Here is a 20,490-nt window from a genome sequence, read left to right as displayed (position 1 = left end):
GCTCCCTGAGCTGGCTACAAGAGCAAGGAATCTGTCAGGAGAGAAGAGTGGAGCTTCCTTTCAGCAAACCTCAACGAAGAGAGGGGTGAGAGGGTGAGTTTGTATACACAGACTATGGCTTGAAGACAGTATTTGAACTCAAAGGTTATGTTGGCAACAAATACATATCTAAAGGCCTGATACAATTAAAACTATTGCTAAAATAGGATGTCTTATTAGAAAAACTAGATTTTAAAGAATCCTTTTCTCTGGGGAACACAGACCCAGTGGAGAACTTTGACAGTTTTTTTTAATCAGTGAAATGAGAAGAAAATCTCTGTAGTATTATGAAAGTGCATTTATGGTGGTTAAAAAGTATTCAGACACTGTAGTGATAAGTGTACCAAAAATCCATTACAATTAGTAATTCTGTATTTACTGCAGCACTTGAATTATATGCAATAAATAAAATATGGAAGCAAACATCAAATAACAAGGATAAAAGAAAACTCTGAATGAGACAAGAGTTTGAGAAGGCAGGTTCTATGATTTTATTTATAATTAGAGTTTGCATCATGGTGCAAAGAACTGGATTAGGGTGGGCAGAAGTGTAAGAACTGCAGACAGGAAAACTGAACACCCTGCTCAGCTCCCTGGTAAATTCATCCGGGTCACAGGAGCGTGAAGAACCACGGAACAGAGGGTGAATTAATGTGGGCCTGGAGCACACACCAGCTCAGCACATTCCCTGTGTCAGACAGTGCTTGGAGGACTCAGCACTGATCCTTGTGTGGCCAAGCCTGCACACACTGTCACCTCGGCAGGGAGGCTCCTCTGCTCTGCAGGGAACTCTTCAAAGAGACAGATTTCCAAGGGAAAAGCTTCCAAGATCCCAGAGGACTGCACCTCTCAGAAGACTATAAAGGCTCACACCATAGGTCTGGTTTTCCTGCAATCTTTCTGCTTCCATCATAAGGAACCGGCAGGAACACATATCACCCATTTCTTTCTTCTCACATCTCTTCCCCTCTCCCGTACCTGCTTCAGCAAAACAGCAACAAACCAGGGCTGCCCTTCTGGCATCTTCTGTCCTAGGTGCCTGCCCTCTGCAGATTCTTTCCATCCCTCTGTTCCAAGTTTCCTTGGATCTGCCACTTCTTCCCCTTCCTGTAAACAATAACACACACAAACATGGAGCCAAAAAGCACCCATCTTTGGTTGGGTGTTTTCCTTCTTTTTTTTGCTACCTTTTTGTTTTTCTCTGTGTTCTCACCAGAGGACACCTCACAGCCATGAATGGTATCTTCCCATCATCAACGTTTTGGACCAAATGAGAGCCCCAGAACAGTATCTGTTGGTGTTTATTCAAATGCCTTCCTTTAATTTTGGCTGGAATATTCTCAGCTGGAATATTCTGTCCTTTTTCAGGTTTCATGTTAGAAAATAAAAGCAGATGCAAAGCAACTGGAAAGAGCACAAAGAGAGCAACAAGAATGCTGGGAGGCTGAGGAAATCTAACCCTCCAGAATAAACTGGAATGCTGGATTTGCTTAATCAATTGGGAAAAAAAAAAAAAAAAGAAGAGAAAATAAAAAGGAGAGAGCTCATGGTAGAATTGAGAGGGGACAAAATACCAGTAGTCCGTTTTGTTAGAGGACAGGTCAGTAATCCAAAGTTTGTGGGCACTGGAAACAGAAGAGGAGATAGACCATGTTTATTCCCCAAAGCTCCACAACCCTTGTTTGATCCACAGACCGTACATGCAAAAAACTCCAGGTAATTTCTTAAGCCAAACACAAATAATATATATACATGAAAAGAAAATCCCATGACAATATTCTTGACATAAACCCCAGAGTTTTCAGTTAGAAATAATCAGAAATCTGCTCTTCCACAGGTGGCAATGGGCTTCTGCATGTTAAGGGATGTTTTAATGGATTTATCGCTTTCTTCTTCATGAACCTTGCAGCCTTTCAGAAAAGAAATTGCACAGGGAAAAAACCAATGGATGTCAGGAGAAAAGGAGTAGTCATTTGTCAGGTTGACCCACAGAATCCCCAAATTCCTGAGAATTCCCTGTCAACACATTGTGAAAAATAACATACAGCTGAGTAGCAGAACACCTCTCTGTGGGATAACTGCCCAGAATATCTTGAGAGGTAAATTAATAGAAGAAAGAACCAAGCACTGTGCACCCGATTAACAGTGAAAATACCTGAAATCAGCATAACAAAGTGGGGTGAGTGCACTTATGCTCAGGATGGTTAAACAGCTGTAATTAGATCAAACAAACTAGATTGATGTATCATCCCTTTGTAGCTGTGGCCTCAGAAGGCAGGTCAGGAGCTAAGTTCAGTAAAACAGTTTTAGTGCTACAGCTTTTATCTAACAAGGCACAGCCACACACTCACTCCAAAGTAAATACTACTCAGGAGAACTGCTGAATTCCAAAGAAAGAGTTTCTAGAGAAGATGCTGTTCTTTAATAACAACCCTAACTTTTGTCAGTAATCAAACTCCTAATTAATCCAATAATAGACCCTTTGGATAAACACTGCACAGAATTTTGGTTACAAATTCATTCAAGGCATTTGAAGGTCTTTATTGAGATGCTTCCCATTCACTTAAAGTGTCTGCACAACATGGGTGAATTCTAATTTGCTTTGTTCTTTCAGAACCTTTTAATTAAATTTTAAGAAAATCATGTAGAACAACATTGCATGAAATATGGTCACTACATTTCAGAGATGAGCAAAACATAAGGTAGCAGATGGTATGAAGAGGATATATGTGAAGAAATGTAAATAGCAGGGAACCTCACCAAATCAAAGACGTGAGGCAGAACTGAAAGCGCCTGCAAGACCCCTGGGAGAGCTGAGGAGATGAAGCAACCACTGAGCTCAAAGGTATCAGCCTTTTCTTGCTCAGAAATGACACAACACCAACAGGAAGCTCTAATCTGGTAGAGGGACCCCTTATTACTGAGGGAGGTGAGATTGTTGTGAAGGGTCCTTAGAGTGAATATGAGGAGTGGAGGGAAACAAGGACAGGTGCCAACAAATGTATTTATCAAATATTCTTGGAATAGAAAAGATACCAACTCTTCAGAACTGTAAGCAATGAAGACATTATGAAGGAGCCAACAGTAGAAAATAACCTTATATTGAACACAAATGAGATGAATTGTTTAAGTTAGGCAGGAGACCAAGCAAAGAGAAGCTTGGTGTCATCAGAAGAGTTGTGAGCAGCAGAAACAGGGTGACAGGGGTTGGGAGGGGATGTAAGCTGTGTGTTATCATGGCTTGCTCCAGGGCCCACAGTCCAGGTCTCTGAGCTGCTGTGGCTGCACTGATTGCTTGCTGGGAGCACCTCTGCCATGACAGAGCCAAAGAAATCAGTGAGTAGAATGTGCCATATCTGTGCATCAGAGCAGGGCCTGGTGAAGACCAAGCAGCTCTTTCTAACCTGATAAAAAAATTATCAATACAAGACCAATACTGTTAAAGAGAAGCCACCAAATATTAGAAGATGTTTAAGGGTGCAGGGAGGCACCCTTGAGGAGCAGGGCCCAGCTGATAACTGCAAATTCAGCTGAAGGAATAGCTGGAAAATGGTGACCATTCTAAACATTTGTATTTCAAACAGTTGGTAAGCACATTCCCACAGCAGAACTCCACAAACCTAAATCACAACTATTCCCATTTTGTATCTTCTTCTGCCCCAAGCTCCATTTGTCTGGGTGATTTATGAGGTGAGCTCTGGCTGCGCAAGGCTTCTCTCCTTCTGAATGGAGGAACAATTCAGATAAGGAACAAATCTCTTCTGAGTGAATAGAGGAAACTGGACTTAACTGCATTGACTAAGGTATTTATTGTACATCTAGGCCAGAGGAAGCTTAGCACTTTTAATACATATAAAACTGCAGAGAGCTGCTAGGAAGAGCAGAAACCAAACAAAACAGATTCACAAGTTCCTTATTAATTTAAATTAAGCCACTAAAGTAACAGGAAAGAAAGAGCAACAGATATCTATCAATTCCAGTGGCTGACTCCAGCCACCCACAGGAACTGAGGAGCAGTTGGCTGTGTGTCCCCTCAGGCACCCTCAGGCTGAGGGACAGCTAAACTGTAATCACATAACTTGCAGCGGGCAGTGCTTTCGTGGCTGTTGATTTCATATATTGTCTTGAGGTTCCTTGTCATGGAAGGCACTGGATATAATTACAGACAAAAAAAATAACTCACAGGCCTGGTCCTGGGCAAGGTGCTTTGGCAGATGAGCAGCTCAGGGGATCATCAGCTCTTTGTAGACAGGAGCCCAATGCTAAGAGATAAATGGCAAGAAATAAATCTCTGTGGTACAACTCCAACATACCAGTTCAGAAAAGACAACATGCAGAATTCCTGAAAGGCAATGAAACCACAGAATTAAAAATTTTAAGTGCAAACCCCAATATTAAGTCATCCATTTACAATTCTTGGTGATGAATCCATCTACTCCAGATGGGAAGAGGTCACTCTCTTCTTTTTCCAGGGCAAGTCTATGAATAATTTGAGTGATTAAAGCTCAAATCAGGTGTGAAAATGAAAGACCAGGAAAGCACATGGAAAAGAAACCACACTCACAAAGAGAGACTCACTTAGCTTTCATTCTGGAATCAGGAAAGGCCCCTTCTATTTCTGTCCTGCCACAAAATACAGGTGAGCTTGTACATTTTTTTCCCAAAGAGTTGTCACTTTTAAAGGCACATTGAAATCTTATTTTTACTTTTTAGGTCTCCCTTCCTCTATTGGAGATGACCTAAATTTTGAGCTGAAGCACTCACAGCATCCTCGCTTGGAATAGAAAACAACAGCAAAAAAACATCAGGCTGTGAAAAGAGGCAAAATAATAGGAGGGAAAATTACAGTGAAGTCCTCCCTGAATAAGAGGAGGTCACAAATGCTGCAGAAATAGAAGCTGAAGTGGTGCTATCCAGAGCCAGGGGACACAAAGTGGTTGCATTTACAGCCCAGGCAGAGGACAGGTGGGCAGGATGTGAATCGAAGCAAACGGCCACAGTTCTGGGAATACCCAACAGCTCTCAGCATCGCCCTCCAAACACAGCGCTGTGCTCCTGCTGCAAGAAATGTCACACACATTGCCAAAATGCAAGAGCCTCCTGGCACAACAAAACACCCTGCAAAAGCTTGAATGCTTTCTAGGAGTGTTCAAATGGAATTAGACAGCTACAGAAAGGGGTAGAGGCAATATTTTATATGTTATAGAGAAATCTATGGGAACACATATAGAGCCCAATAACTGGCAGTAGAGACTACTGAACACTCATGCAGCTCATCATTAACAAAACAAACCCCAAAATGTACTTGCAGATACATTGATTTTGCTTTATTTTATCATCTTAAACAGCCAGCAGAAACTAAGATTATAAACTGTGCCTTTTTAAAATTCCATTCAACAGATGTTCATAAACAGACTTGAGCCAAATTTCAGCTCCCCAAAAGGATATTCAGCCCGAGAACTTCTACAAATGGATGATAAAGTCCCGCTTTTCCCCTTGTAATCATTGCTTTTCTGAGACACCAAATCCTCTCTTAGCCTCATTACAAGTTCCCACCAGCATAAAATGTATTTTTCATTTCCATTTCCTATAGTATTGTTTTCCAAAAATGGCATTTCCCAGCACAAGACAACTCTCCTTCACTCCTTTTTTATGTCACCTCCTCAATACGAAAGGATTGTCTCAGTGACAACGCTCTGTTCTTCTAAAAAGATGAAAAAAATCCAAGTGGTACTAATAAATATTTACTTAATGTAAAGAAAAGGGAATTCAACAGTTAAGGATGAAAATTACAGGGGGAAAAAAAGGTATTTGGAAAGGCAAGGCTGTAAGAAGTTCAGTGCTGTTTATGAGAACGACTGCTCAATGGCTCCTTCTGGGACACAGCGAGATGACTTCTTTAAAAGTATGGTCTAGAAATACCCCCAAATCACTGAAATTATAAGTCACCCGAGTATTTCAGCTGCAATACAAAATTAAGAAATATCAGGACACATAATGAAAATGGTGGAATGAAACCAGCATTGCACTGACTTGTCTATGTTAAAAGGGGAAGGGGGGCCTGAAGTGAAAGGTTTTATTTTTACTTAATTACTCTCAGTGCTCCCTGGGGACTCCTTCCAAAGCGCATTTTGTATTTGGACCTAAATGCAAGCAGGATTCAGCCTTGATCTTATTCCTTATGACAATACATTTCTTAAATTAGAAGTCCCACAACTGGAATGTTGACACCACTGCTGGTTCCTCCAGCACCTCAGAGTCCCCTCCTGCATTATCAATCCATTAACCCGGGAAGCAGTGAGAACAGAGGAACACAGACTGCTCAACATTTAAAAATCCACCCACAAAACAATACTTTGTGAGCTTATAGCATCCTTCATCCATTTCTATGTATGTAGAAATGGGAAGTCTCAAAATACTTTAAAAAAAATTCAAGAAACCCACCTAACTTCAAGGTATTCTGAAATGATAACATATTAATTGAGTGAGCATCCACCTGTGATGCGATTTAAGAGTCTCCTACTGCAGCATTTCACACATATTCAATCCACCTTCTGGTTACAGCGTGCAAGTTTATGGTATGTAGAAGGAACAGCAGAGCTGGTTAAAGATTTTCTCTTGCTTCACATACTCTGCAAGCTTCTCATTAACTCATACATGACTTTAATCAGGGCTGAAGCACACACTTCCTTCAGCATGCAGCAGGACTAGGCTGGGGAAAAAAAAATCCTCCATAAAATATTATTGTAACCATGAATTAATAAAGAGAAGGGCAACGTTTTCCTAAAGTGGCTGCTGATTTTCATCTCTAAAGGGTTAAACCGACCTTCGTTGATCCAGAAGAGGTAATAAAATAGAACTTTAAGGACAAAAATGGAGCACTTCAAGAGATTATTATGAAGAGCCACATTCAAGAAGACAAAACCTTATTCTTAAAGCACAGATGCTTCTGAAACAAGAGATCGCACGTTTTTAACAGCACACTGCCAACCGCTTATAATGAATAAGCAAAACGTGGGGAATCAGGGTGGTTTTTTTTCCCTTTTCCTTGGAGCTCAGAGGGAAGGGGCATTCATGGATGTGGTAGCAGAGCCAGCATTGCACTTCTGCAGGGCTGTGGAGCTGGTGCTGGTCGGTGTGTGGGGGGAGAAAACAGAGTAAAGCCTGAGAAAAACCCATCAGAGCTCCTGTCCTCCCCTTCCAGCGTTAATGGGAGGGATACGAGTCCATGGGAGCTGCAGTGGGGGATGGTGCTGGCGGAGGGGGTGGGGAGAACCGAGCGAGGCCTTACAACCATCAGCAGCTCTTGTTCTTGTTCCTTTCAGCCTTAGCAGGAGGATGTGAAGCTCATGGAGCCGGCAGCGGGATGGGGGGGAAACAGCGCAGGATCACAGTTTAGCTTTTGTCCCCTCTCCACAGGGTTAATAGGAGGACACGAGTGTCACCGGGATAAGGGCAGGCCAGGGGGGCATGGCCGGGATCGCAGCTCCCCGCAGGGCTGCCGGCGGCGTGCGCTGGGATTTGTGGGGTCCTGTGCGAAGTCACAACACCCGCGGGCGAGCTGGGGATGGCGGAGGGGGGGGAACACGGGGCAAACTTCCCTCAACGTGGCGGCTCCGCTTATCCAGCACGGCGAGCCCGGGGTGCCCCGCGGGGTGGGGCGAGCCCCGGCCTTATCTGTGGGGCGCAGGGAGCGAGGCTCCGCGGCCGCGGGCAGGGAGGGAGCGAGGGAGGGAGAGCCCAGGTGCGCTGACAGAAGGAAGGGGGGCACAGGCGGCCCCGCAGCCGCTCTGAGGGCGCTCCCTGCCCGCAGCGGGAGCGCGTGGCTGAGGCGCGACCCCGGCCTCGACACAGGGGAAAGTTTGCCCAAACTTTGGCGCGGGGGTCCCGTCCCCCCTCAGCGAGCCCCTCACGCCGCCCCCCTCAGCAGCTGTTCCCACCCCCGCCGCAGGGGGAGGGGGGCGCTGTTCCCGGCTCCGCGCCGCGTTTTCCCGCTCACCCCCCGCTCCCCGTGCCTCCTCACTCCTCCGCGCCTCCGGATTCCTCCGCCGCAGCCGGCGCTGGGGCTTTTTCACCTCCCCCACCCCCATCGCTTCATCCCGATTATCCCGCCTGAAGCTGCGGGGAGGATGCGGGAAGGGAAACGCTTCTCCCAGCCTGTTCCTGTAACGGTGTCCCGGCTAAGAGACCGCGGGACGGAGCCTTTTGCCAAGTGAGGGAGAGGAGGCGGTTAGGACTACTTGGCGTTCCTGCCACGGCCTCGGCGGAAGGAGCGGGCTTCAGCGAGAGGCTGTGTGGTGCTGCGGCTCTCCTCAGCGCTTCCTGGAAACTCCCGCTTAGGAGCGAGGGGGGGCGGGAGCGAAAGAGTCCCAGGCCGGGAATGGGGGGGGGGGGGGCAGGGCACAGCCCCCTCCCCGTGCCCGGACGCCCCCCGAGCCCGCTGACACCCCTCAGACCGACCCTCACCCTCTCTTCCTGTACCGATGGAGCAGGAGGAAGTAGGGGATAAATTGCCCGTGCGGAGTGGTGGGAGCTGGACCCCTTTTCCCCTCACAATCCGGAGGGTGAAAAGGCAGACTCCTCTTTTCCCCTCGCAACCTGGGGTCTGGAAGAGCAGACCCCCATTTTTTCCCCTCACAATCTGGGGTCTGGAAGAACAGACTCCCCCTTTCCCCTCACAGCCCGAGGTGTGGAAGAGCAGACCCCCATTTTTTCCCCTCACAATCTGGGGTCTGGAAGAGCAGACCCCCATTTTTTCCCCTCACAATCTGGGGTCTGGAAGAGCAGACTCCCCCTTTCCCCTCACAGCCCGAGGTGTGGAAGAGCAGACCCCCATTTTTTCCCCTCACAATCTGGGGTCTGGAAGAGCAGACTCCCCCTTTCCCTTCACAGCCCGAGGTGTGAAAGAGCAGACCCCCATTTTTTCCCCTCACAATCTGGGGTCTGGAAGAGCAGACTCCCCCTTTCCCCTCACAGCCCGAGGTGTGGAAGAGCAGACCCCCATTTTTTCCCCTCACAACTCGGGGTCTGGAAGAGCAGATCCATTTTTTCCCTCAGAACACAGTCTGGAAGAGCAGACTCCCCCTTTCTCCTCACAGCCCGAAGTGTGGAAGAGCAGACTCCCCCTTTCTCCTCACAACACGGGGTCTGGAAGAGCAGACCCCCATTTTTTCCCCTCACAACTCGGGGTCTGGAAGAGCAGACCCATTTTTTCCCTCAGAACACAGTCTGGAAGAGCAGACTCCCCCTTTCTCCTCACAACACGGGGTCTGGAAGAGCAGACCCCCATTTTTTCCCCTCACAACTCGGGGTCTGGAAGAGCAGACCCATTTTTTCCCTCAGAACACAGTCTGGAAGAGCAGACTCCCCCTTTCTCCTCACAACACGGGGTCTGGAAGAGCAGACCCCCATTTTTTCCCTCACAACACTGAATCTGGAAGAGCAGGCCCCCATTTTTTGCCTCACAAGCCAACAGCGCCCCTCTACCCCCAAAACTGAGGGGTGGGGAGCAGGGGGACGCAGCGGGGTGGGGGGAGAGAACCCCCCAAAAAGAGCCCCTTTCCCCCCGAGTTCCTCGGGATGGGGGCGATCCCTGGATTCGGGGGGCTTGGGAGCGGGCTGAGGCGGAGCGGGGGAGGGGAGGCCGGGCTGGTAAATGCAAAACGCTGGTACAGAAGCGTTTTAGCACAATCGGGCTGGAAAGCTCCGACTGCAACGGGCTGAGAACAAAAAAAAAAAAAAAAAAAAAAAAAAAGAGAGAGAGAGAGGAAAAAAAAAAAAAAAAAGAAAAGAAAAAACGTGAAAAGGCTCCTTTGCTGCCCTCTGCCTGCCGAGGCTGCGGGGGAGCCCGGCCGCCTCCGAGGCCGAGGAAGGGCTGACATTGCCGGAGTGAAAAAAAAAGGACGAATCCGGGCCAGTTTGCACACCTGTGGTGCTTCCGCAGAATCAGTTGTGTTGGAAAAGAACTCTGAGATCATCGAGCCCAACCTTTCCTGGCTCTGGATGCACTGAGTTACCCATTTTCCCACGTGTGGATGTGCTCCTGTTTACATTACTTGCAAACAACTTCAGTAGAAGGTAAAACTCCTTCCCATCAGACTAAGCTGAAGGATGTCCCCAAGCCGAGAGGGTTTTGGGGTCTGCACTTTAGAACTTGAATTATTTAATGACACAACAGTACAAATAGCTAACACATGCAAGCCACAGGAAAAAAAAAAGTGGAAAAAACAGGAGGGTAGAGCGAATATGCTGATAAATGCCTGTGATACACAAACACAGGCAGTAAATACCGTGTGGTTCATTAGATATGGGCTGGGGTGATCCTGCCCTGCAGTTAAAGGCCTCTCACTTCCTCTGCCTTCTCCAGGTTGGTGCTTTCTACCAGCTCCGCTCTCCAGCTCTGCTGGTTCCCAGTTTGCCACCCTTTAAATGTTGAGCTGTTGATCCTCTCTGGTGATACAATGCAACTCTTTGATGCCAAAAGCCCCTTCCTCCACTGAATCCACAAGTTTCAGGGATGCTGGGACTACACAGGAAAGGCAGGCAACATGTAATGAAATTACGTGGAAGAGAAAGATCCATTAGAGCAATGAGATACCCGTAAATCCTGTTAGCAGCCAAGCATTTCCATAGAAATTTCCTGATTCTAGATGCCCAGCACCTTTCCTACGCTTCCATTTCCTTAACACCATTCCTAAATCCCTACATGGCTTCATTTACAAGCCTAAACCCCAAATGTAAATTGAGGGGGGAGGATCTCGTGTCCTTGGGTTTTAGCTCTAAATTCCGTAGTTCAGGGTCTACTGGAAAGGGCAGCCTCCAGCTCTTGGACCAGGCGTCATCTCTTGGCTTTAGACTCCTCCTGCACCACTCAGTTAAAGGTGAGCTGTGTTAATATCTTCTAGTTGTGTGCTCTTTGTTGTACTTTTATTCCTTTGCTCTTTGCACCCCAGTCAGTGCAGAACAGCTTGTAAATACTTGGATTTATTCTGTCAGCCTCACATTGCTTCCCTGAAACATCAAAATATTAAAACACAAAAGCTCTCCGATTACTCATCAGCAGATCAGTGACTTTACACACAGGCAGCTTTCTCTGGAGTAAATTAAAACAACTCCTTCAAGAAATTTGGGCTGAGATGGATTGTTTCCAGATTCCCAAGACCTGTGAGGGACAACCTGCCCAATACCAGGATCCTCAGAGTGGCTGTGAAAGGTTAAGATGCACCTTGAGAAATCTTGGGTCCTGCAATTAAGTCCAAATTAATTATTCTGGATAAATTTTGTTCAATTAATGATGTTAATTGCCTGCCTGGCAAACCATTTAATGACTGGTACATAAAGATTTTGCAGTTGGGAGTGATTTTTTGGTAACAGATCCAATAGAAATCCCTGTCCAGCTTCCCAGCGTTGTTGGCTCCCCAGTGCCAGGTGCAAGGGCAGCCCTGCTTGCTTTAAGTGATTAACTTTTAAGTGATTACCAGATCCAGGGCAGTATTTACACATGTATTTTTAATGTTCTGGCTGACAACATTTCATCATTTTTAAGTTATTCAAGTAACTCAATCCTAAGCTGAATCCAGACTAGCAGAATCCAGTAAAAAAGGTGTTAGTTTTATAAAGCTGAGCACATTTTAACCAGGGAAAGCTGGGCCCAGGGTGCCTGGGACTCGCTGCATCTGAAGTGATATCACTGGAACATCACTGAAAGGCACTGCAGGAGACTCTGCTTTTCAGCTTCCCAGCCTTCTGCCAGGTCTCTGGTGGAGGATGAGGGAAGTTTACGGCAGCTTCCCAAATGGGAAAGGGAAAAAAAAATCATTTAAACGGGGTGTTTGTGAATCAGAGGCTGAGGAAACGTTGTCATGTGAAGGAAATCCCTTTAATCTGTTAAGGACAGAAACGCTCCTGTGCCTCTGTGCTCAACAGCAACGCTGCTGCCCAGTCACAGCTCCCACGTAGTGAGGTGGAGATTCCTGGGAGATTATCCAGCCAAAGCAAACACGCTGGAGGAGTCAGGCAGGTGCTTTTGGAGGAGGAGGAGGAGGATGTTTCAAACACGCTCCTCAGCCCTCCACATGACCTGTCTGGCATCTGGCAAGGCTGAGTTAGTCCTAAGGCCAAAGGAGTAAAATGCAGGTAGAACACAGAGGTGTCTCTGCTCCATGGGGAGAAAGTACAAGACAGACAGAAAATTCCAAGGCATCATGCTCGTTTTTCATCAAACACCCATTAGTAAAATTGTTTGCTTTGCTTTTGACAAATCAGTTCAAGCCCACACACATCCTGCAGGATACATTACTCTGGGGGCTTGAGCCTCTTTCATTGCCCAAACAGCTCTGCTGCCCTGTGACTGATCATCTACCAAAGCACTCCAGTGCACATCCCTCGTGACACAATAATTCCCAATATTTACACCCTTTGTAATGCGTGGAAAATGCATTGATGCATAAGCCAGGTACAGCATAAACATCAACAGAAGTGGCTAAATTTGATTCACATTTTCTGGTGCGGTCGAGTTGCCCTCTTACAAATCTTTTTGCTGTTCTCCTGGCCTCAACAGATTTAGAATGGTATTTCAAAGACCACTGATGACACCATTCAGTAGCTGGCAAGACAAAGAATTTATGGATGGAGTTAATAAGGGGGATAAAAGCAGTCTGTGCCCCAAACCCAACATTTTCACAGTGCACGTGGGCTGGTTGTGTGAGCCAGATGCAGAGAGCTCCAGGGATGCTACGCCGCAATCCTACAACCCTAATTCTTGCGCATTTAAGGCTGTATCTGATTAGGCATTTCTGTATTTTCTGAGTATGTAATTATCTAGCACAGTACGTGCGAGTCATGGAGTAAACCCAGTTGGGAGCGGAGCACTGGGAAGGGGAGAAAAGGTCTGTACGTGGGTGGGTGGGTTTGTCCGTGTCAGTGATTGCAGCAACCGGGGAGTTCAGTGTGGAAAAAAGCCTTTCCTGGAAAGAAGCAGATGAAATCCCGGCATTGTGCTGCAAGCAGTTATCACCTCTCTGTAGACCTTGAAGGAGGTGATAAGTAGATCCCAGATCCTCGGAGGATCCTCATTAGGAAGAAATTCTTTACTCAGAAGGTGGTGAGGCCCTGGCACAGGGTGCCCAGAGCAGCTGGGGCTGCCCTGGATCATCGGCAGTGTCCAAGGCCAGGCTGGATGGGGCTTGGAGCAGTGTGGGACAGTGGGAGGTGTCCCTGCCATGGCAGGGGTGGGATGGGATGAGCTTTAAGGTCCCTTCCCACCCCAACTACTCTGTGGTTCAGGTGGTCTGTGATCCAGAGCACCTCCTTGGGTACTGTAACAAGTAGGGGACAGCTGAAGAAATAGAAGTTTCAGGCTTCTCAGAGTTGAAGAATTAAGGAAATCCAAGTGTCCTTGCTGTAATGCAAGGTAAATTATTCATTCTCTCTCTCCCCCCCCTTTCCTCCCTCTAGTTCAGTTTTTCTTTTCATGCTTTAATCGTTTTGACACCAAGCTGTACAAAAGTAATTTAAAATTAACATGACTGACACTTGGTAGATAGCAGGACCCAGTGCAGGGCTCCACCTTCTACTGGGAACTGCGGAGAGGGGCTCTGGATTGGCTGCAGGACCTGAGGCAGCTGATGGGGACTAAGGAAAAACACGGCAAACAATTAATTTGCTAATTTAGTTTTCTGTTTAATTTGAGACCAGAAAATCGTCAGGCACTCATCAGCCCACGAGCAAGGCTGAGTGGACTCAGGGCAGGGCTGCACTCTTGGCAGCAAGGAGGGGATGTGTTTGATTAGCCCACAAAGCAATTTCTCCTGCCATACCGGTGGCATTTCACAGTGTGTTTGAGCTCTGAGGTTCTGCCGTGTGGCTTTGTGTCACCTCTCCCCCGTTCAGTGCATTTTGCACATCTGACAATTGTCTGTGTTCACTGGGAAGGAGGTGACGTGGACATGTGTGCTGCAGAACAGCTGGGAAAAGTTGTCACCTCAAACACACAACACTCCATCACTACCCCGGTACCGCCACACCGTGCCTCGGTCAGCCGGAATGCTGACAGGGAAAACTCTGCACACCGTGAGCGTAATGGACCTGGATCGGGACTAATGTCCTTTGATGGGGGAAGAAATGCTCTAATTTGATTTCCTCCCTTCAGCTGCCGAGTGTGTAATTTCAGATCTGCGCAGAGCAGGCCCTTTATGCTCGGGTTTGGGCCTGGTTTTGATTGATTAAATTGAATTGTATCTATTTATTTCACGCATCCAGTTCAGGATTTCACTAGTGGCTCGTCAGAGCGAGAACGTGCACATTTATGGAGAGTGGGAACTCAGCACAGCCCTCAGTTTCCTCTGCTGTCTTTGCCGGGATTTGGTGCTGTGCGGGTGAGTGGGTGTGCGAGGAACGTGTGAAATCCAGGAGCTGGTTGCCAGCAGAGGGAGCGTGGGGCAGGGCCGGGTTCAGCGGGGAGTCAGGAGCCTGGAAACGGGACCGGCTCCCGAGGAAGCATCACACAGCTCTCTGATAAAAAATCCCGAGGCTCTTGCAACATCAGCAAGATTTGTTTCCTTAATCCAAATGAAACGAGAGGTGGGATCTTGTTTGCAAATCTGGGACCTTCTTGGCCTCCCTAATTGACTCCCGGCTAAGTGATGCTCCCGGGGAAGCCCAAGTCACTAGATGGTACTGTTGCTGTTCAATATTGACGCCTCCGCGGGCCAGCTCCTCGGGAAAGTCGCGTTTCTGTCGGGAGGGAGGGACGGCTGTGTAATTTGTGAGGGAGACGTGAGCGAGGAGCCGGGGAGGAGAAGTAGGTCAGAACTGCTTCCTGGGATTGGGCTGTGGGAGGGGGAGTGGAGGGGTGGCAAAGGTTTTGTCAGGGCTGGTTTGCTTCCAGGTTTGCTGCCCAGAGGGGCACGGGGTCAGGCCCTCACATAAACTCTGTAAAAAGCTGGGTTTTGGTCAGCTTCACTCGTGGTTAAGCCCAAGCTTAACGTGGATGAGCCCTGTGTGACCACAGCCAGGGAAGTTTTGTCACTCTCTGACCTCAGGGCACACAGAGTCACCTCCTGGTGGGAGCCAACACAGCAAACCATAGAATCATAGAAAGGCTAGTTTGGCTTGGAAGGAACTAAAGCTCATCTCTTTCTGCTCCCTGCCATGGGCAGAGGCACCTTCCACTCTCTCAGATTGCTCCAACCTGGCCTCAGACAATTCCATAGATCTCCAGCTCTCCCCTAAAAGCCAACCCACAGTGAGGGACTGGTCACACAAATTCCTGGAGCGCTCTGAAATCCCCCCAAGCTTTCTAATTACATCATTGCCTGGGTCCCATCCCTGTTAGGAGGTCACCAAGCTCTCCCTGGCGAGGGTAACAAACAGGTTATTGTGCTCTGTGCTGCAAACAAGCCCCGGCCCTCCCGGCTCCAGCCCCAGCACAGAGTGGAGGAGCTGCTGCCTGCCCGGCCTGTGCTCGGGTTTCTGTTAGAGGAGAAAGTCAGGCCAATTAAATCAGGCAGCATTGAATCTCTAATTGACATAAATGAGACAGACAGACAGCTGGGAAGACTGGGAGGAGGGGAGGGAAAGGGGAGCAGGTGCCCTGGATGAGAAAGACATGGAAATACACCCTAATAGGACCACAGCTTTCCTTATTCTGTGTGTTTACATTAGCCAGCAACATCATGGAAAGTGTCTCAGCCTTTGCTGGAGAGAAATTAGAGAAATAAATACAAGTTACAACCATTGTGGAGTTGATTAGAATGTTCCTAAAAATCTCCAAACAAACCCGAAGGAAAAAAAAAAATCACCCTCAAAAAGACGTTTGAATTTGTGTAGTTAAATTAAGAAATCTGGTTTTTCCCATGCAGTTTGAACATGAGGCCTTGCAGCTGAACAATTACAAAATAATTTAAAATCATATTTGTTTAATTTTTCACATCTGAGCAGTGCTTGCCCAGGTATTTCCCCCTCTCCTTTTACCAGGGAGTGCTCTTTTGTCTTTAACAGACCTTTCAAACACTAATTTATACAGAAATAAGTTATTTAAATTCCTGCATTTCAGAAGGATGAGGCATAAAGAGGAGGAACTCACCCAGGTCCCACCCGGCACTGCAGAAGGAACCAGAATTACCAGCCCTCACCCTGCCTCGCCCAGGGTGTGCCCTGATGGAAACAAACTGTTGGACATTTTCTCCAAGCACCTCTGCTGCTGCACAGGTGGGGAGCGAAGGTGGGAAAGCATTCCTGAGGGGATGGGGGGAATACAGTTTTGTGGTGCTGGTGAATCCTTCAGCAGCACGACAGAACAGCAATTTGGGATTATCTCTTACAAAACAACCCTATTTTAGTTTTTAAAATAATCAAGATTTGCACATTGTGGTGTAAAAACCAGAAATGTTTTTCATTTACATTTCCAGAAACTTTTGAGATCTCTTCCCGAATATTTCAACACATTCTCCTTCCCCATTTTCCCAGCTGGGATAATTTTTTGCCAGCACAGGCAATTCTTCTTGGTATCCATGGGAATTGCCTCCATAATTAGACGTGCACCCAGTGCACAGATCAGAGCGCTCCAACCCAGCAGCTGGAACTAGGAGGCAGGTCTGATTAAATCTGCTCTGCCATGAGGAGAAAAGCCAGCTTTAATGAAACATCACAGGACTCCCTACCCCGTCTTTAAACAGGGCAGGAAAAGGGACTCTGGGATTACTTTGAGAGTGGCTGCTCGTGGTGTGCTCGCAATTCACAGAGCAGAAAGCGAGCACTGAGTGATCCAGGGCCTTGAAACTGGGGATCTGCCTCATTAAAAAGGGGCTGATTGCCAGCAGCTTATTAAAGGGGCTCACAGTCTGCCTTCAGAACGGCAGAAGGTTGGAGGGGTCAGCAGGTGCAGATGCAGGTTTTCTCCTTGATAGTTTTACTCCAAGCCAGTGAGATCAGGGTCAGCTTGTAGAAGAACAGCTTTTCTGGGTTTCCTGCCCTGCCCAGCAGTGATTGTTTGTGTGGATCCACCAAAAGACACAGAGCCAGCCAACAGCTCTTTTTTTTATTGAATCCCAGAAGGGTTTGGGAGGAAAGAGACCTTAAAGCCCACTCAGTCCCACCCCTGTCATGAGCAGGGACACCTCCTACTGTCCCAGGCTGCTGCAAGCCCTGTCCAGCCTGGCCTTGGGCACCTCCAGGACGGGGCAGCCACATCTGCTCTGGACAATTTTCATGGAAAGTAAATGATTTCTATTCCTGCACACCCAGTTCTGCAGGTACAATGTGCTCTTCAGGAAAGGGAACTGGTGAAAGAGGCAGATGGTCGGATAGAAATTATTAATCCCATTCAAGTTCTTTATCTTTAGTTGCTGCTTCCACTTGGTGTCATAAACCCCATGACTCCTAGGGGCTTCCCCTTTTAAAAAACAGAGCTGGAAGTTGGGGTGGAGCAGACGTTAAAATTCTAAGTGGTTTGGTGGGTGGGAAAAAAGCGACTTTTAACAAATAGGCCCCGGCTGGGGGATCAAACAGGGCTCTGGTCTAGACAGAGCTGCACTCCCCGCCTGCCTCAGAAGTTCATACCACACCAGCTGACAGAATTTAGCATCTCGTTTCCCTAACATGATTAAAATGCTGCTCCGTGTCCTGGGGTACTGAGAGCCCCTCAGATCTCTCTGCATTCCGAGCCACGGTTCCATTTCCACTGCTGGAGTCGCTCCCTTTGGAAACGCGGCCCTGCGGACGAGCGCTGCTCACGGATCCCAGCACTGCAGGTTGCTTTAGCTGGGCTTTGAACTCAGCCCTTCCTGGAATTCTATGATTTGAATATCATTTTCACAACCCTCGCAAGCAGCAGATGAATGAGAGATTCCTGGCTTTGAGTCAAAAGCTGCGGTAATTAAATGTTTATAAAACACTTTAAGCATGCGAAGTGCTGTTATAGACAAGGAACCAACAGATCTGGCAGATTGGAGCCGGATTTTAAGGCACACCAGCAAACAGAGCCCATTTCCCCCACTTTTACATCCCTCTTTTAGAGCTGCTAGCAGAGGGTTATGGAGGCTATCACAAGGTTCCTTTTATTCTACCCAGAATAAGTGAAATCAGAATCACTTTCTTGCATATGAATATCTGTAATTCAGGAGTTTTCCCCTCAGTGAGAACTCTCCAAGCAAAGGGCCAGCTTGCTGTTCAGCTCGGGAAGGAACTACCCCGTGGGAAACAAAAATTGCTGCTACTTCTGATCTCTCACATAAAACTGGAGAGCTTCCACCTGTTACAGGTTTCTAACACCATCTGCTGTTTAAAAGGAAGATGGCATTGGAGCTCAGCAGCACCGAGAGCTTGTTTGATAAACCAGGCGCGACACCAGTGAATCTGGAACGTTTCTGTAATTGCCACAATTCCTTTTTTTTTTCTTATTTCAAGCCCTGAACATATTCTGACTTGATCTTCATTATGAAGTGAATTATTTCTTCACTAGAGGAAGCAGAATCCCAGTGAGCAGCAGCTGAATGTCAGGTCCACAACACTTCAGTTTTCATTCCCAGCCACGGGGCTGTGTCATTTCAGCACCAACACAAATTTCAAGCAGTGTCACTCTCTCCAAAGCTTGGCCCAAAGAACCGACTTAAAAATGTTTTCATAGTAGAGAGCCATGGTCTCCCTGGTGTATGAGGAGCTGAAAGCAAATCATTCTTTCTATTAAAAATAAAAATATTGACCTTCTGCTGGCCCACACTGCTGCCTGTAGGACAGAACAAACACCAACCAAGGATTCTTCTGCTGCTTCCTAATTGAAAGAGAGACAAACTTTTGTCCCAGGAAAAACAACAGAACCCAGGAGCTCATTATACATTTAAACTGAAGAGTTCACAACTACTGCTCTTAGTTTTGGTTGCAGATATTTGTAATAATTTTTTCTGAAACAAAAAGACTTTTTTCCATTCACCCTGAGACAAGCAGGGGTTTAGACAAAAACCACCCATAATCTCCAAATCTAGCACCAAGCAGAGGTCGCAGCTCTGGGATTCTTCTCCAGTCGGATCCCATCAGCCCAGCTACAACATCACCCCCCACCTCTCGCATTTCTCACCCCCTCCACATCATTTAAAGTCAGCGGCTCCTTTTGTGAGCCTCACCCCGGCACTTTCCCTGCACTTCGACAAAAGAGACCTTTTACATGTCAATTTATTTTCAGACAAGCATATCTGAAAGGGAGTTTCCCTCCGGAGTCGAATTAGTATTAATGGCAGGTGTTCAGTGGCACACAAAGGCAGGGAGGCAGCGCCTGGGCTGAGCTGAGCCACTAAGACAGCTTGATGTTTTAATAAGCAGAGGCAAGGAATGGAGTGGCAGCAGACCTGCGGCTTCCCCGGCGTGAGTGAAGGTTTTATTCAGAGCCCCCACGTACTGCCGAAAGAAGATCTTGAAATATTTTAAATGTTTTCTTTGCCTTGAAAGAGGGATTAAATTGTTGAATATTCCATGAAAGCACAGCATCCACCCCACATCCCGTGGAACTCACTCACAGTCACTGACTACTTCCGAAGCCTTGGGAAGCGGCCGTGGCCACCACGAGGAGGTGGTGGCATCCAGGAGGCCACCACGAGGAGGTGATGGCACCCAGGAGGACTCCAGCTGCCCAGCTCACCATCCACCAGTGCCTAGAGATGCTGAACAAAGATTTACACGGACTGACTCAAAGGTGGGAACTTGGAGAGGGATTTGCATGAAAGGTTAAAAAGTTAAAACCACAGATTGGTTGCTCAGTGAAGTTTCACTATGAAAAAGAAAGAGGAGATGAAAGCTGCTGGCCTTCAGTTTTAAACTGAGTTTTGATGGGAATATTTCCTAGGCCAAAAGACACTTATTGATGCCCTGGTGAATTTGACAGCAAGAGAAAGGCACAGCTACACAGTGGCAAGAAGTGAAACATCCTCTCAGCTGTGTCAGCCCCTTACAACAGAAAAATGGCTGATTTATGCTCCAAAATAGGAAAATTTAACCTGCATTATACAGAAATAGTATTATACAGAGCTGTTCAATATTATTTTCGGGCTCCTTGACTTTGGATCAATATGCTGTTTCTGCACAGGTTATTTTCAGGTAGACTCAGCAATTTGAGGCTGGATTCTGGGATTTCTGCTCCCTTGAGCTTTCATTCAGATCTACAGGACAAAAGCTTTAAGATCAAATCCACTATTAAATACCTGATCTAACAGAGGTAGTTTTCCTTGTAAAATGTCCTTATGGATGGAAGTTAAATCCATTTTTGCCCCTTTTAAAATCAAGACAATTTGTGATATCCTCTGTATCTTTGTCCTGAGTTAAAGCTGAATGACCCCAAACAATGTGCATCTCACATAATTATTTTTGTGGAATTCTCCATTTTAGAGCCAACTGGTACTGAACAAAAAAAGCAAGTTTCCTTTCTTGTGACATGATCAGCCAAAAGTAGCAGAAATTCACATG

General features: G+C 47.0%; 2 long non-coding RNA genes and 1 pseudogene across 2 annotated transcripts; 1 reads left to right on the top strand and 2 right to left on the bottom strand.

The window, feature by feature from the left end:
* Positions 1 to 506: 506 nt before the first annotated feature.
* On the bottom strand, positions 507 to 7,964 carry LOC111939086 (uncharacterized). Its single transcript, XR_015279309.1, has 5 exons — positions 7,331 to 7,964; positions 6,484 to 6,751; positions 4,618 to 5,097; positions 4,223 to 4,301; positions 507 to 1,146 (listed from the first exon to the last, which is right to left on the bottom strand). It is a non-coding gene; the product is annotated as an uncharacterized LOC111939086 (long non-coding RNA).
* Positions 7,965 to 8,060: 96 nt separating this feature from the next.
* On the bottom strand, positions 8,061 to 9,920 carry LOC147649288 (uncharacterized; annotated as a pseudogene).
* A 1,772-nt stretch (positions 9,921 to 11,692) lies between these two features.
* Positions 11,693 to 19,473, top strand: LOC111939087 (uncharacterized). The gene is made up of 2 exons (XR_002869166.2): positions 11,693 to 14,414; positions 16,094 to 19,473. It is a non-coding gene; the product is annotated as an uncharacterized LOC111939087 (long non-coding RNA).
* The last annotated feature ends 1,017 nt before the right edge of the window (positions 19,474 to 20,490 follow it).

This window comes from Cyanistes caeruleus, chromosome 26 (assembly GCF_971803275.1).
Source record: "Cyanistes caeruleus chromosome 26, bCyaCae1.hap1.1, whole genome shotgun sequence".
Lineage (NCBI taxonomy): Eukaryota > Metazoa > Chordata > Aves > Passeriformes > Paridae > Cyanistes > Cyanistes caeruleus.
Note: the sequence above shows the minus strand (reverse complement) of the source record. Positions and strands in the feature narration are given on the sequence as shown.